Source organism: Triticum aestivum, chromosome 1B (assembly GCF_018294505.1).
Source record: "Triticum aestivum cultivar Chinese Spring chromosome 1B, IWGSC CS RefSeq v2.1, whole genome shotgun sequence".
Classification (NCBI taxonomy): Eukaryota; Viridiplantae; Streptophyta; class Magnoliopsida; order Poales; family Poaceae; genus Triticum; species Triticum aestivum.
Window position 1 is genome coordinate 274,311,629 of NC_057795.1, and position 15,923 is coordinate 274,327,551.

The following is a 15,923-nucleotide window of genomic DNA, read 5'->3' on the forward strand; positions in this document are numbered from 1 at the left end:
CATTGAGAGTTCCTCTGTGCCGTCGCATATAGGCCCGATGGCTCCTTCGATAATCAACAACGACGCAGTCCAGGGTGAGACTTTTCTCCCCGGACAGATCTTTGTATTCGGTGGCTTTGCACTGCGGGACAATTCGCTTGGCCATCTGGAGCAGATTGAAAGCTACGCCCTTGGCCATCAGGTCAGATTCGGAAGTTTGAACTTCACGGCTGACATCCGCGGAGACTTGATCTTTGATGGACTCGAGCCACAACCGAGCGCGCCGCACTGTCTCGATGGGCATGATTTAGCTCTGCTGCCGGACAGTGCCCTGGAGGCCGCACACGAGTCCGCTCCGACCCTTAATTCGGAGCCGGCTGCGCAGATCGAGGACGGGTGGCTAGACACCGCCTCGAGGGCTGCAACCTCTATGGCGATGGAGCCGAATACTGACCTTGTCCCTTGTGAAGCTCGTGACTCTGAGGTGCCGGACTCCTCGCCGGACTCTGAACCTCCCGCGCCCCCTCCAATCGAATCCGATTGAGCGCCGATCATGGAGTTCACCGCTGCGGACATCTTTCAACACTCACCTTTTGGCGACATCCTGAATTCGCTAAAGTATCTCTCATTATCAGGAAAGCCCTGGCCGGATCACGGACAGGACGGTTGGGATGCGGACGACGAAGAAATTCAAAGCCCACCCACCACCCACTTTGTAGCCACTGTCGACGATCTAACCGACATGCTAGACCACGACTCCGAAGACATCGACGGTATGGACGATGATGCCGGAGACGACCAAGAACCAGCGTCTACGGGGCACTGGAAGACCACCTTGTCATACGACATATACATGGTGGACATCCCAAAGGATGGGAATGGCGAGGAAACAGCGGGGGAAGACTCCTCCAAGAAACAGCCTAAACGCCGGCGTCAGCGGCGCCGCTCTAAATCCCGCCATAGCAAGAATAGAGATTCCGGCACCGGAGACAATAACACCCCTGACAGTGCCGAAGACAACCCCCTCTAGCAAGATTCAGCACAGGAGGACGGAGAAGCCAGCCCTCACGAGAGAGCGGCAGACGAAGAGGTAGAGGATGATAATTACATGCCTCCCTCCGAAGACAAGGCAAGCCTCGACGACGACGAATTCGTCGTGCCTGAGGATCCCATCGAACAAGAGCGTTTTAAATGCAGGCTTCTGGCCACGGCAAGCAGCCTCCAGAAAAAGCAGCAACAGCTTAGAGATGACCAAGATTTGCTAGCCGATAGATGGACTGAAGTCCTTGCGGCCGAAGAGTATGAACTCGAACGCCCCTCCAAAAGCTACCCCAAACGCAAGCTGCTCCCCCGATTAGAGGAGGAGGCATATAAACCTACATCACCAGCGCACAATACGGCCAACCGGCCACCTCGTGGCTGCGACAGAGAGGCCTCTAGGCCTTCCACTAAAGCCATACCCCGGCATCGCTCGAAAAGTACGAAGCCACGGGGGAATGCGCCGGACTTGTGAGACATATTGGAGGATAAGGCAAGACAATCAAGATCTATCTACGGATCACGTGGGCACCCCACGATGCGCGATGACGACCGTCGCGCCGAATACAGCAACTCCGGCCGGGCCGTACACATTAGACAAAGCTCGCTTGAGCTACGTCGTGATATAGCCCAATATAGAGGCGCCGCACACCCACTATGCTTCACAGATGAAGTAATGGATCATCAAATACCCGAAGGGTTCAAACCCGTGAACATTGACTCCTATGATGGCACAACAGACCCCGCGGTTTGGATCGAAGACTATCTCCTTCATATCCACATGGCCCGCGGTGACGATCTTCACGACATCAAATATGTCCCACTCAAGCTTAAAGGACTAGCTCGGCATTGGCTTAACAGCTTGCCAGCAGAATCAATTGGGTGTTGGGAGGACCTGGAAGCCGCATTCCTTGACAACTTCCAGGGCACATATGTGCGACCACCAGATGCCGATGACCTAAGCCACAAAATTCAGCAGCCAGACAAATCGGCCAGACAATTCTGGACACGGTTCTTAACAAAGGAAAATCAAATCGTCGACTGTCCGGATGCAGAGGCCCTCGCAGCCTTCAAACATAACATCCGTGACGAGTGGCTTGCCCGGCACCTAGGACAGGTAAAGCCTAAATCCATGGCAGCCCTCACATCACTCATGACCCGCTTCTGCGCGGGAGAGGACAGCTGGCTAGCCCGCAGTAACAACTTCAGCAAAAATTCTGGCAGTCCGGATACCAAGGACCGCAATGCCAGGTCGCGTCGCGACAAGAACAAACGCCGCATTAACGGTGATAACAATGAGGATACGGCTATCAACACCAGATTCAGAGGCTCCAAACCCGGTCAGCGGAAAAAGCCATTCAAAAGAACTACTCCGGGTCCGTCCAATTTGGACCGGATACTCGACCGCTCTTGCCAGATACACGGCACCCCCGAAAAGCCAGCTAATCACACCAACAGGGATTGTTGGGTATTCAAGCAGGCAGGCAAGTTAATTGCCAAAAACAATGACAAGGGGCTGCATAGCGATGACGAGGAAGAGACCCGGCCGCCGAACAATAGAGGACAGAAGGGTTTCCCCCCACAAGTGCGGACGGTGAACATGATATACGCAACCCACATACCCAAAAGGGAGCGGAAGCGTGCACTCAGGGATGTATACGCGATGGAGCCAGTCGCCCCAAAGTTCAACCCATGGTCCTCCTGCCCGATTACTTTTGATCGAAGGGTCCACCCCACCAGCATCCGCCACGGCGGATTCACCGCATTGGTCTTAGACCCAATCGTCGATGGATTTCACCTCACTAGAGTCCTGATGGATGGCGGTAGCAGCCTGAACCTGCTTTATCAGGATACAGTGTGCAAGATGGGCATAGACCCCTCAAGGATTAAACCCACAAAGACGACCTTCAAAGGCGTCATACCAGGTGTAGAGGCCAATTGTACAGGCTCAGTTACACTTGAAGTGGTCTTCGGCTCCCCGGATAACTTCCGAAGCGAGGAGTTAATCTTCGACATAGTTCCGTTCCGCAGCGGCTATCATGCTCTGCTCGGACGGACCGCGTTTGCAAAGTTCAACGCGGTGACGCACTACGCATACCTCAAGCTCAAGATGCCAGGCCCTCGAGGAGTCATCACGATGAACGGAAACACTGAACGCTCTCTCCGAACGGAAGAAGATACAGCGGTTCTCGCGGCAGAAGTACAATGCAGCCTCTTAAGGCAATTCTCGAGTCCGGCCGTTAAGCGACCGGACACGGCTAAACGCGCCCGGAGTAACCTACAACAAGACCACCTGGCACGTTCCGAGCACGCGTAGCAATGCGTCCCCAACCCCAGCCCTTGCAAAATTGCAAGACTGGTCCCTCGCGTACATCATTACGCTCTGGAGATACCATGGGCATAGGGGGAGGGGCACGACCACGACAGGCCCAAAATGCGGCTTAACCACACCAGGGGCTCCCAAGTGTGTCATCTTTTTTTCCTTTTCTTTTTTCTTACCCACAGGACTCCGTTCACCAGAGGCCCTGTCCGGCAGTAGACCTGCCGAACTCACTATGCAACAGCCAGGGAAGGAGAAAGGCTACGACGAGTATCCAGGTGGTCTCCATTACGAGCATTAAATCTGTTTTATACATCATTCCGCAGCCTACCCCTGGAGGGGGACATAGTTAATAGTCCCATCCCTTGCTTACCGCAGTATTTGTATCGTTCCGCATTCATGGCAGTATTTCTTGAATAAACAATGCATCACTTTTTTGCTTATAATTGCATTCCTTTCTTATACATATGTTCATTTATGACATGTTGCATCCATACACTTTGGTACGGCTAAATACACTAGGGGCTTAAGTTCCCCATATTATGGTGTGATAAGTCCGACACTTTCACAAGTGCGGCACCCCGAACTTATATCATTATATGCATCGGCTCCGAATCATGTCTTGGGTCAATAGTTGGGTTTGCCCGGCTCCCATGTTTTGGTACCTTACATTCCGTTGTATCGGCTAAGGTAGCACTGGGAGAACCACTGCGATTGTGCCCCAGTTGAGCTGGGCGAGCACCTCAGTGGAGAAAGCTAAAACTGACCGTCATGATGAGGCGAGAGCTGGTCGCTGTACAAGAGGTTTTTTCGAGTCCCTAAAGACTTATGCCGCTTAGAGCGACGAACCGGCTTCGTCCTGCCCAGGCGTGGATAGCGCCCCGAACTCGGTCTTCCGAACACTAGGGGCTTCGCCGAAATTTAAAATTATAGAATTCTATGGCTAAGTGAGAGTGTTCAAGCACTATAAGTCTGGTTGCCTTGTTCGTTGTGTTGAGCGCCTCCCTAGATGGACCCAAAAATGGGAACAAGAGCGCTCAAGTTTATCCCGAACACCCCAGCACTCGTGGCATGGGGGCTGAAGCCGACGACTTGCCATCTCTGAGATTTGATAAACGGCCGCACAGAAGGTAATATTTTAAATTAACAAGCATTTCTTAGCACATATGAACAAAGTTTTCAGCGCACAGGATAACAAAATGCGAGTCTACTCAAATATTACATCTTTGGAGCACTCACCCGCAATAATGCGGGCACCCTTCAGGACACCCTTATAATACATCTCGGGTGTGCGGTACTCCTTGCCCGGCGGTGGCGCGTGTGTCACAAGCTTCTCAGCATCCATCTTGCCCCAGTGCACCTTAGCACGGGCAAGGGCCCGACGGGCACCTTCAATGCAGGCGGAGTGCTTGATGACTTCAACCCAGGGAGACACATCCACCAGCCGCCGCACCAGGCCGAAGTAGCTCCCAGGCATGGCCTCTTTGGGCCATAGCCGAACTATAAGGCCCTTCATGGCCTGTTCGGCCACCTTGTGGAGCTCGACCAGCTGCTTCAGCTGGTCGCTAAGGGGCACCGAATGTCCGGCCTCAGCATACTGAGACCAGAATACCTTCTCCGTCGAGCTCCCCTCCTCGGCTCTGTAGAAAGCGGCAGCATCGGACACGCTGCGGGGCAGATCTGCGAACGCTCCTGGAGAGCTCCGAATTCGGGTAAGTAACAGATAATTCACTTTAACATGCTTGCTTTGCATGAAGAATGCCTTACCCGCCGCTATTTTCTTCAAATCCTCGATTTCCCGGAGGGCCTTGTGGGCATCGGCCTTAGCGGCTTTGGCACTCTCAAGAGCCGACGCAAGCTCGGACTCTCGAGTCTTCGAGTCACGCTCCAAACTCTCGTGCTTTTCCACAAGAGCCTGGAGCTCTTGATGTACCTCCGCCACCCGCGCCTCCTGCTTCTCTCGCTCGGCTCGTTCCGCGGCCGCATTGCGTTCGGCCACGGACACCGCCTCCTTCAGGGTTGCCACCTCATTCGTGGCCCCTGGAGTACCCATGTTATCCTTGTTATTTCTCTTGCAACCAAATCCTTTTCTGTAAGGTACAACTATAATACGGTGTTACTCACCTTCCTTGTCCTCGAGCTGCTTCTTGACACGGCCGAGCTTGCTCTCGGACCGCTCGAGGCTCTGCTTCAAAGCATTGACCTCCGCAGTCAGTGCGGCAGAGGTCAGCAGCACAGCCTGCAATCCCATATTGACATATTTTTTAAGACTCCTGCGTATATCTTTTTAGATCCTCAATCCGGTCCGAACACCGAACCGAGCATCAGGGGCTACTGTCTATGCGGTACTATTTTACATATATTAAAAATCTTACCTCAAAGCCTGTTAGAAGGCTGCTGCAGGCCTCGGTCAGCCCGCTCTTGGCGAGCTGAACCTTCTGAATCACCGCACTCATGACAGTGCGGTGTTCTTCTTCGATGGAAGCACCGTTGAGCGCCTCCAGCAAGTTATCCGGCGCTTCCGGTGGGACGGAGGCCGCCGATGTCACAGTCTTGCCCTTCTTACGAAGGGGCCGCCCACCGGACTCCGGAACCACTGCAGGTTCTGGTGCGGAGTCCGGTGCAAAGTCCGGGAGGTTGCCCTGCGGCACCTCCGGGACCTCCTCCTCCTGGTGGGTCCCTTCCCGGGATCCCACCTCGGCGTCGTCAGCATCGCGGGGGGTGGAGGCGGTCGGAAGAGAATCCATATCCGACGTACCCAATGACTCGCTCGACGAAGCGGGAAGATCATCCTTGGGCGGACTACAGGGTTGTATGCGGCATTAGAAAGACACCATGCGACAAAAGGAAAAATTATAAATCATCTAGGAGTCCGGATACTTACGATCTCGCCAGGGGCTTGGCCCTTGAGGGCCACTCCTCATCGCCATCGCCGGCGTTGGCGGAACAGTCCAGGGGAAGGGTCCTTCCCTTCTTGGACCCTTCGGCCTCCCTCGTTGGGGAGGCCTTCCTCTTCTTCTCTCCCCCTGCTGGGGGAGAGGCCTCTTTCTTCTCCTCCTCATCCTCGTGGGAGGAGTCTGCCTCGGAGTCATCGGACGATGAGTCCGATACCACCTGACGCCGGGAACTCCTTCGGGTTCCCGTGGCCTTCTTCTTAGCCTTCTTCTCCGGCACTACGTAAAGTGCCGGGACCAGCAGCCCTGTCAAACGGGCATCCGCTGGGTCTTCTGGAAGGGGAGCCGGACAGTTAACCTGTCCAGATGTCGCCTGCCAGGCCTGTTAAAGGTATTGGGAGTTTAGATCCCGCATAAAGTCAAAACATGAAAAGCAAGTGTCCCATAAAGGATAACATGGCTTACCTCGCTAGCCGGACGCTGCGAGCTGAATCCGCGATCTTCGGTAGAGGATGCGGGAGCTTCGGCGCCCTTGAACAACACCCTCCAGGCAGCTTCGTACGTAGTGTCGAAGAGCCCGCTCAAGGTTCGGTGCTGTGCCGGATCAAACTCCCACAAATTGAAGTCCCGTTGCTGGCAGGGGAGAATCCGGCAGACGAGCATGACTTGGATCACATTGACAAGCTTGAGCTTCTTGTTCACCAGGGTTTGGAGACAGGACTGGAGTCCGGTCAGCTCTTCCAAACTACCCCATAAGAGGCCCTTCTCTTTCCAGGAGGTGAGCTGCATGGGGAAGCCATATCTGAATTCGGGGGCTGCTACCCATTTAGGGTCACGCGGCTCGGTGATGTAGAACCACCCCGATTGCCACCCTTTGATGGATTCCCCGAAGGCACCCTCGAGCCAAGTGACGTTGGGCATTTTGCTCACCATGGCGCCTCCGCACTCCGCTTGGCTGCCCTTCACAACCTTCGGCTTGACATTGAAGGTCTTTAGCCACAAGCTGAAGTGGGGCTGGATGCAGAGGAAGGCCTCGCACACGACGATAAACGCCGAGATGTTGAGGATGAAATTCGGGGCAAGATCGTGGAAATCCAGGCCGTAGTAGAACATGAGCCCCCGGACAAAGGGGTGGAGTGGGAAGCCTAGTCCGCGGAGGAAATGGGGAAGGAATACCACCCTCTCATGGGGCTCGGGGTGGGAACGAGCTGCCTCTCGTCAGGGAGCCGGTGCGCGATGTCGCGGGACAGATATCCGGCGCTGCATAGCTTCTTGATGTGCCCCTCCGTAACGGAGGAGGCCATCCACATGCCTCCTGCTCCGGACATGGCTGGCGAAGCTCGAGGTGAGATGTGCGGACTTGGGCGCTGGAGCTCGAGTGCGCGGAGATGGATAAGCAAAGGAGGAAGAAGGCGTAGGTAAAAAAGGTGGATCCTTATCCCCTTATATATGGGCGGACGGAACTATGCGTCCCCACTGGCCTGATAAACTCGCTTATCTCCCAAGCGCCGCAATCAATGGCGCGGTTTGGTTACCCACGTCCGTATTGATGGGAATCCCGGAATAAGGGGAACACGATCTCTGCTTCGACAAGACGTGCCAAGGAAACCGCTTCGCTAAACGCGCTGAGGTGGTATAATCAAAACGATTCGAGTAAAGGCTTGGTTGTGGTGTGACGTCACGCCACAAAAAAACGTCAGCAGATTGAAATTGTGTAAATATTATTCTCTCTACGGTGGTATGTGGAATTTAATTTGCAGAGCCGGACACTATCCTGGTGTTCACAATCTTCTATGAATTATTCGGAGGAGGAACCCGCCTTGCAATGCCGAAGACAATATGCGCGCTGGACTCATCGTCATTGAAGCCAGGTTCACGGGCTACTGAGGGAGTCCTGGACTAGGGGGTGTCCGGATAGCCGAACTATCATCATCGGCCAGACTCCAAGACTATGAAGATACAAGATTGAAGACATCGTCCCGTGTCCGGATGGGACTTTCCTTGGCGTGGAAGGCAAGCTTGGTGACACGGATATGTAGATCTCCTACCATAGTAACCGACTCTGTGTAACCCTAGCCCCCTCCGGTGTCTATATAAACCGGAGGGTTTTAGTCCGTAGGACAGAACAACAATCATACCATAGGCTAGCTTCTAGGGTCTAGCCTCCTTGATCTTGTGGTAGATCCACTCTTGTACTACCCATATCATCAATATCAATCAAGCAGGAGTAGGGTTTTACCTCCATCGAGAGGGCCCGAACCTGGGTAAAAACATCGTGTCCCTTGTCTCCTGTTACCATCCGCCTAGATGCACAGTTCGGGACCCCCTACCCGAGATCCGCCTGTTTTGACACCGACATTGAGCTTTCATACACTTATAGCTCTTAGTGCATCCGTTGCATGGCAATCCCTACTCCTCGCATTGACATCAATTGATGGGCATCTCCATAGCCCGTTGATTAGCCACATTGATGTGAGACTTTCTCCCTTTTTGTCTTCTCCACATAACCTCCATCATTATATTCTATTCCACCTATAGTGCTATATCCAAGGCTTGCGCTCATGTATTGTGTGAGGGTTAAAAAAGCTGAAGCGCGTTAAAAAGTATGAACCAATTGCTCGGCTTGTCATCGGGGTTGTGCATGATGGGGGCATTTTGTGTGACGAAAATGAAGCATGGCCAAACTGTATGATTTTGTAGGGATAAGCTTGCTTTGGCCTTGTTGTTTTGAAAAGACATGATCGCTTTATCGGTACGCTCGAAGTATTATTGTTTTTATGTCAAATGATAGATTATTGCTTTGAATCACTCGTGTCTTAATATTCATGCCATGATTAGACATATGATCAAGATTATGCTAGGTAGCATTCCACATCAAAAATTATCTTTTTTATCATTTACCTACTTGAGGACGAGCAGGAATTAAGCTTGGGGATGCTGATACGTCTCCGTCGTATCTATAATTTTGGTTGTTTCATACCAATATTATTCAACTTTCATATACTTTTGGCAACTTTTTATACCATTTTTGGGACTAACATATTGATCCAGTGCCCAGAGCCAGTTCCTGTCTGTTGCATGTTTTTTGTTTCGTAGAAACCCAATATCAAACGGAGTCCAAACGGGATAAAAACGGAAGGAGATTTTTTTTGGAATATTTATGATTTTTGGGAAGTAAAATCAACGCAAAACGGTGTCCGGGGTGGCCACGAGACAGGGGGGCGCCCTCCCCCCTGGGCGCGGCCTGGGCTCTTGTGCGCCACCCGTAAGGCGGTTGACGCTCTTCTTTTGGAGCAAGAAAGCTAATTTTATGAGAAAGATCTGGGCGAAAGATTCACCCCAATCGGAGTTACGGATCTCCAGATTTAAAGGAAACGGTGAAGGGGTTGAATCGGAGAATGCATAAACAGAGAGATAGATCCAATCTCGGAGGGGCTCTCGCCCCTCCCATGCCATGGGAGCCAAGGACGAGAGGGGAAACCCTTCTCCCATCTAGGGAGGAGGTCAAGGAAGAAGAAGAAGAAGAAGGGGGGCTCTCTCCCCCTTGCTTCCGGTGGCGCCGGAACGCCGCCGGGGGCCATCATCATCACCGCAATCTTCACCAACACCGCCGTCATCTTCACCAACATCTCCATCACCTTCCCCCATCTATATCCAGTGGTCCACTCTCCCGCAACCCTCTGTACCCTCTACTTGAACATGGTGCTTTATGCTTCATATTATTATCCAATGATGTGTTGCCATCTTATGATGTCTGAGTAGATTTCCATTGTCCTATCGGTGATTGATGAATTGCTATGATTGGTTTCAGTCGCATGTTTTATTATTGGTGTTGTCCTATGGTGCCCTTCGTGTTGCGCAAGCTTGAGGGATTCCCGCTGTAGGGTTTGCAATATGTTTATGATTTGCTTATGCTGGGTTGCGTGGGTGAATGAAACACAAACCCGAGTAAGTAGGTTGTTTGCGTCTGGGATAAAAGGGGACTTGATGCTTTAATGCTATGGTTGGGTTTTACCTTATTGAATCTTTAGTAGTTGCGGATGCTTGCTAGAGTTCCAATCATAAGTGCATAGAATTCCAAGTAAGGGATGATATGTTAGCTTATGCCTCTCCCTCAAATAGAATTGCAATAGTGATTACCGGTCTAGTAACATAGTCAGTTGCTTAGGGGCAATTTCACAACTCCTACCACCACTTTTCCACACTCGCTATATTTACTTTATTGCATCTTTATCTAAACAGCCCCTACTTTTTAGTTACGTGTTCTTTATTATCTTGCAAACCTATCCAACAACACCTACAAAGTACTTCTAGTTTCATACTTGTTCTAGGTAAAACGAACGTCAAGCGTGCGTAGAGTCGTATCAGTGGCCGATAGGATTTGAGAGAGTATTTGTTCTACCTTTAGCTCCTTGTTGGGTTCGACACTCTTACTTATCGAAAGAGGCTACAACTATCCCGTATACTTTCGGGTCATCAGCCGACTCCTACTTCATTGCTGTCTTTTTTCAGCATGATGTTTTCCGCCTGTTTCATCATAGTTTGTGCTGATTGAAACTTTTTGTTGTTTAAGGTTTGAAGTACGGCCAGGGATGAGGGGAGATCCCATTAGCAATCCTGTGAACATCAGCTCTGATGAGAGCGGCGACAGCAGCTCTAATGGATATCTGGACACAAGCTCTGATGAACCTGCGTACATCAGCTCTAATGAGGCTGAGGAGACGAGCTCTGATGAACGGGCGTGCAGCAGCTCCGATGATGGCGTGGACACAAGCTCTGATGAAGGTATTTTTAGTAATGGCAAACATCAGACATTTGACCAAATAAAATGTGGCCATGATTTGTATTTTAATCATTTGCGCTTATGGGCCATTTTTCTGTTGAATTATTGAGGCATGTGCTACCGCATGAAGAAAAATAAGCTTGAGAAGGCATGCAAGGATGTGTGTGACTGCCCTAGGAAGTATGCAGTTGGTAAGGACTAATGCTAGATAATCCAGAGTGTTTTTTTCTATAGATAGGAAATTAATTATTTTACTTTTGTTCTTAAGATATGATCCTAATTCTGAAGCTGACTGGATGTATTCAAAGAAATTTATGATGTCAAAGGGTGCTCTAAAGCGTCTTAGTTGCTATGTCCGTTCTGTTAAGCCTGCTATTAGGCACTATGTGTGTGAGATGAACAAGACGTTTACCAAAGCTGGGCAGAGAATGGTGAGAAGCAAATTTATTTGCCTATATGTGCATTTGCCTACTCTATGAATCATAGTGTCTAACTATAAGTCTGTTGAATGCTTGTAGTACTTCTCTACTTTGTTCACTAAGAAGCACTTGATGAAGTTTCTCTCCAGTCCGGTCGATCGAATGCGGATTAAGCTTTCATCTGGGCGTTGTTTAACCTATATTCGACTGATGAAAGGGGTTGACAAGAGGGCTGCTATAACACATAACTGGAGCCGCTTTGCGGAAAGAGCGAAGCTGAAAGAAGGGGAAATCTGTGTCTTTTCTCTTCGGCATTGCAAGGGGGTGCCATTGTTCACCGTGCACAAAATCCGAAGAGGTTGGTGTATGAAACAGAATTTTATTGCTGAAAGAAATATTTAGTTTACTTCCTGGTCTAAGTAAGTATGGATTTTTGTAGGTTTCTATGATGTAGTTTGGAAGGGGAAAGATGGCAAGGTGTACTGCAAGGACATGTAGACATGTTCTCTAGTATGATGGTATGCCTATGCTTAGTAATGTTCAGTCGTTTCATAGACTGTGGTCAGGTTTGTTGGGTCAAGGGAGCCAGGATGCTTTTCTTTTGGCACTAATGTATCCTCTATGCTATCTATGTAATGCAATGATGATGAAGACTCTAAATTATTAATGAGCTATATGCTTTTGCCTAACATTGTAATCTGTTTGTCTGAAAGTAATTAAGCGTACGCACATAGATATAGCATAGTCAGTACATGGGATTTCATAAGATAGGATTAAAGTTTTGGCCGCATGAAAATACTCCGCACGAAGGATAATAAGTTTTGGTAATGCCTTTGAGCTAGCTTTCAAAAGTATCCTGGTCGATGTTGTTGCTTGGATTTACAGCTGATTGGCATGGTCGAACAACGCTCTCTTTGCACTTCTTTTTCCAGACACCCTGCACACAGTGCTCTGCTGGTTGGTCAAAGAGGAAGATAGTTGATTTAGTAGGTTTTTTTGCGAGTGTTTTACCTAGTAGTTCCGTTGTCTTCTATTTCTGGGTCCAGCTTGCTGGTGTCAGGAAAGAGGTTAGAGATCACTTCAGCTGGCGGTGTGTTCATTGCGCTGCCATTAAACTGTGGTTCTGCTTCAGGTGTTGGAACCAATTCATCATCGGGTTCCTGAAACTTGTTCTGAGATATACATGGGCTATTTTTTGTACATGTAAAAATGGTACACAAAGTAAGCCAAAAGTATGTCTAATATACCTGAAGAAGTGGTGTATTTGGACCGTCATCATCGGATGAAAGCAGCAATGTTAATGGCTGCACCCTATCTCTTTCCATGGCCTCAACTTGTTTTTTAAGCTGCATAGTAGATTTCTCAAAACCCCATGACCAGGATGTTGCTTGTAGAAGTTCTCTTCTGCATTTCTTCAGGGGTTGTAGGTTTGCATCATCAAATACTACTATGTTGTTTTCTTGTAGATATCTTATTGCAGCTACATTAGCTGATTCAGCAGCTTCGAGGGATGTACTTTTGAAATCCCCATAAATTATTTTGGGTTCTGTGGCTGCCCAGCCTCTATGAGGTGGTAAATTGATTGAAAGAGAGGCAATTAGGCCATGTTCTCCCATGTCAAGTATGTCATGGTCAGTGATTTGTAGCTTAAGAGTGTTTGCGGCTTGCTGAAGAATGTAACGTTTGCTTATGTTGACATGGGTTGGCGACATCTGCAAGTTGTAAATCAGGCATGCATCACGCAAATTGACAAAGATGTTGTCGCACATATGCTTTAATCAACCATATAAACAGGAAGTAAATTACCCAATTGTCTTCAGGCACGTACCTATGGAAGGCTCCTGACCATGAGTTCTGTGTCCAATGGAGAATCCGGATTCTCGCCCGCCATATCCTTCCACTGGATGCGTGATTTACGGAGTTGGAAGATAGAGGCGGCTCGGGGGGTGGTAGATCAAACTGGAAATGGATGCGGCTAATAGAAACCCTAGAATCAGTGAGTTGGAGCCAGTGTGCTTGCTGTATATGGACTAATGTGGGCTTGCCAAGGGTTTTCAGTGTGGCCTGATATGGACACCATGCCCAAGGCTGTATTCATTTTTTAGCGCGTGTATTTTAGAATATGAGCCCAGTCTCACAGCCGTGTGATTGCATTTTCACAGCCAGATAGAAACGAGCTATTTTGCACTGCATTAGCGTCTTTAGTTTTGTTGTTTACAGAAACAGGAATTGTATACGCAATAGGAATCCTGAAGTATATTGATGGCCTTGGTTATGCCAGCTATAGAGACATAAATGGCACTAAAAATTAAATAAAAAGCCACATAGACATAAACGGTGCAAGCATCAGAGTCTTAACAGGGCCATCATTAGTTCTTACACACTGTCTTGGCAAGTCTTACACAAACAGAGAAATATAATTATACATTATGGTTAACCTATCTGGTTAAACAAAAGGATTGAAATAGACTACAATTCTAGAAGGTCTGGTTTAGGATCCATTCTTGTAGAATAGAACTCTAGAAATCTCTCGTGATGCTTTTTAGCTGCTTTTGTGATTTGAGCACCCTACACTTGAGCCTTTCTGCTATCTTCTCAATGTTGTTAAGAGGTTCGTTCGTAAGCTGATCCATGGGTTCTTTCCCAGATAATCTGTAGAGTGCTGTCACATTGCATATATGATCAGATAATCCATGCATGTATCTTGTAAGAACAAACTAGCCCATAGTATTTTTCTTGTTCTTATACCTAGCCATCATTAATTTGTTCTTGATGGATCTTGTCTTTGCCTTTGTTTTCTGCTTGTTATACTTTGCCACTGCTAGCTCATGCTTTAGAGACTGATTTTCCTCATCCAGTTTCTTCATCTTGCTGTAATTGTAGTCTCTTAGTTCAGTCTTAACCATGCATTTTATGTATCCAATTGCTTCCATGGCAGCTGTGTCCTCTGACATTGCATGATCGATACACTGCACCCCGGGAATAGCCATACGACTGCCATGATCTTCAACATATGATGTGGGTGTATAGAAAAAAATAGTGACACATACTCTACCGCCATCACATGCTTTGCTTCGATACTCAGCTGCTGGAAGTTCTAAAGTCTCTAAAAACATCCAGTATCATCTTGTAAGGGATTTTGATCATTGGTGGTATGGCCCGTGATTTTAAACGGATGTCATTAGGCGCGAGGGCATGAATCATATTTCGGCAGGTAAAAGCTTTTAGAGGGGAAAGTGTACTTTGAATAACCCAAGCAAAACTAACACCATATTAGTTTCTGCTATGGTAACAGCTGGAACGAAGATAACTAATTTATCCTGGACAACTTTATGCACAAGATGTTGATGAAGGTAAGTTTGTATATGATCAGTTGTATAAGCATAAGCTATGCATCGACGGTGTAGAGCACAACATTTACTACTTGGTAGGTTCTAATTATCACAAGTATGAACTGATGAGTGTCATAAGTGTGATTTGAATCGTGAATGCAATGTATAAACAGGAGTGTTGTGCCTGCATGAAACAAAAAGACACACATCTAATACTGAAACAATGCAGGAAGCTCTCTAGGACTGTGCCTGTATGAAACAAAAAGACTTTGGTGTGTGTTTGTATGGAAGTATTTGGTGTATTCTTTTTAGATGACCACGCCAGCATTGGTTTCCGTGGCTTAAAATTTCTCTTGCTGAGTGGTGTCAGTACAGGCATATCTTTTTGCCTTCTTAAAACTTCATGACATTAAGAAATAGTTTCCATAATAAGCCCACAAAGCTTAAACTACGAATCTTCTGAGATCAAATAGGCATAGAAAAACTATCCACAACAGAGAACTAAAGTATCAGCTGTTTTCTACTATATAACCACCAACCTCACAGCGGGGTTACGAATCCTCATACTGCGCGTAGGCCTCTTCCATGCCTAGCATTTCCTCCTGCATCAAATATTCAGAATAGCTTCAGTGCATACCAAGGAAATTATTCTGGTCCAAGGAATGCTTGTCTATTTTTCTGAAAGGAAGCCACCTCAAGTAGTTGGCCTTCAGATTGGTTATTGTTGGAGTATTCTTCATCTGGAGAAAACCTGGCATGTATCTCCTCTGCATCAAGTGGCATCTCCTGTGAAATCAGGTAGATAGATTAAACGCCGACCACGGCTGCAAGCTTAATCAGAAAGAAGGCACATAGATCTACGGCTACATCACTGAATCGTAAGGGTAGTTACATGTGGTCCTGCAAATGATTTGTCCAGGCATCCAGATGCTGAAACACATGGAGAAACAGCGGCTAGCAATATTGACTGCGCTCGCGCCGATGTTGTCATTGTTTCGGAGCGAGGCTCTGAACGTGCGGGAGAGAACACTCTGCCAATCTAGGGTTTCATCTGGCTGCGCCGATAGCAATACATAATATGTCTATGGACCTATTGGCTGGGCTATTGTCTCTGGGCCCATACACCACATTCTCAAGGGCCTCCACAGTAGTTGGAAA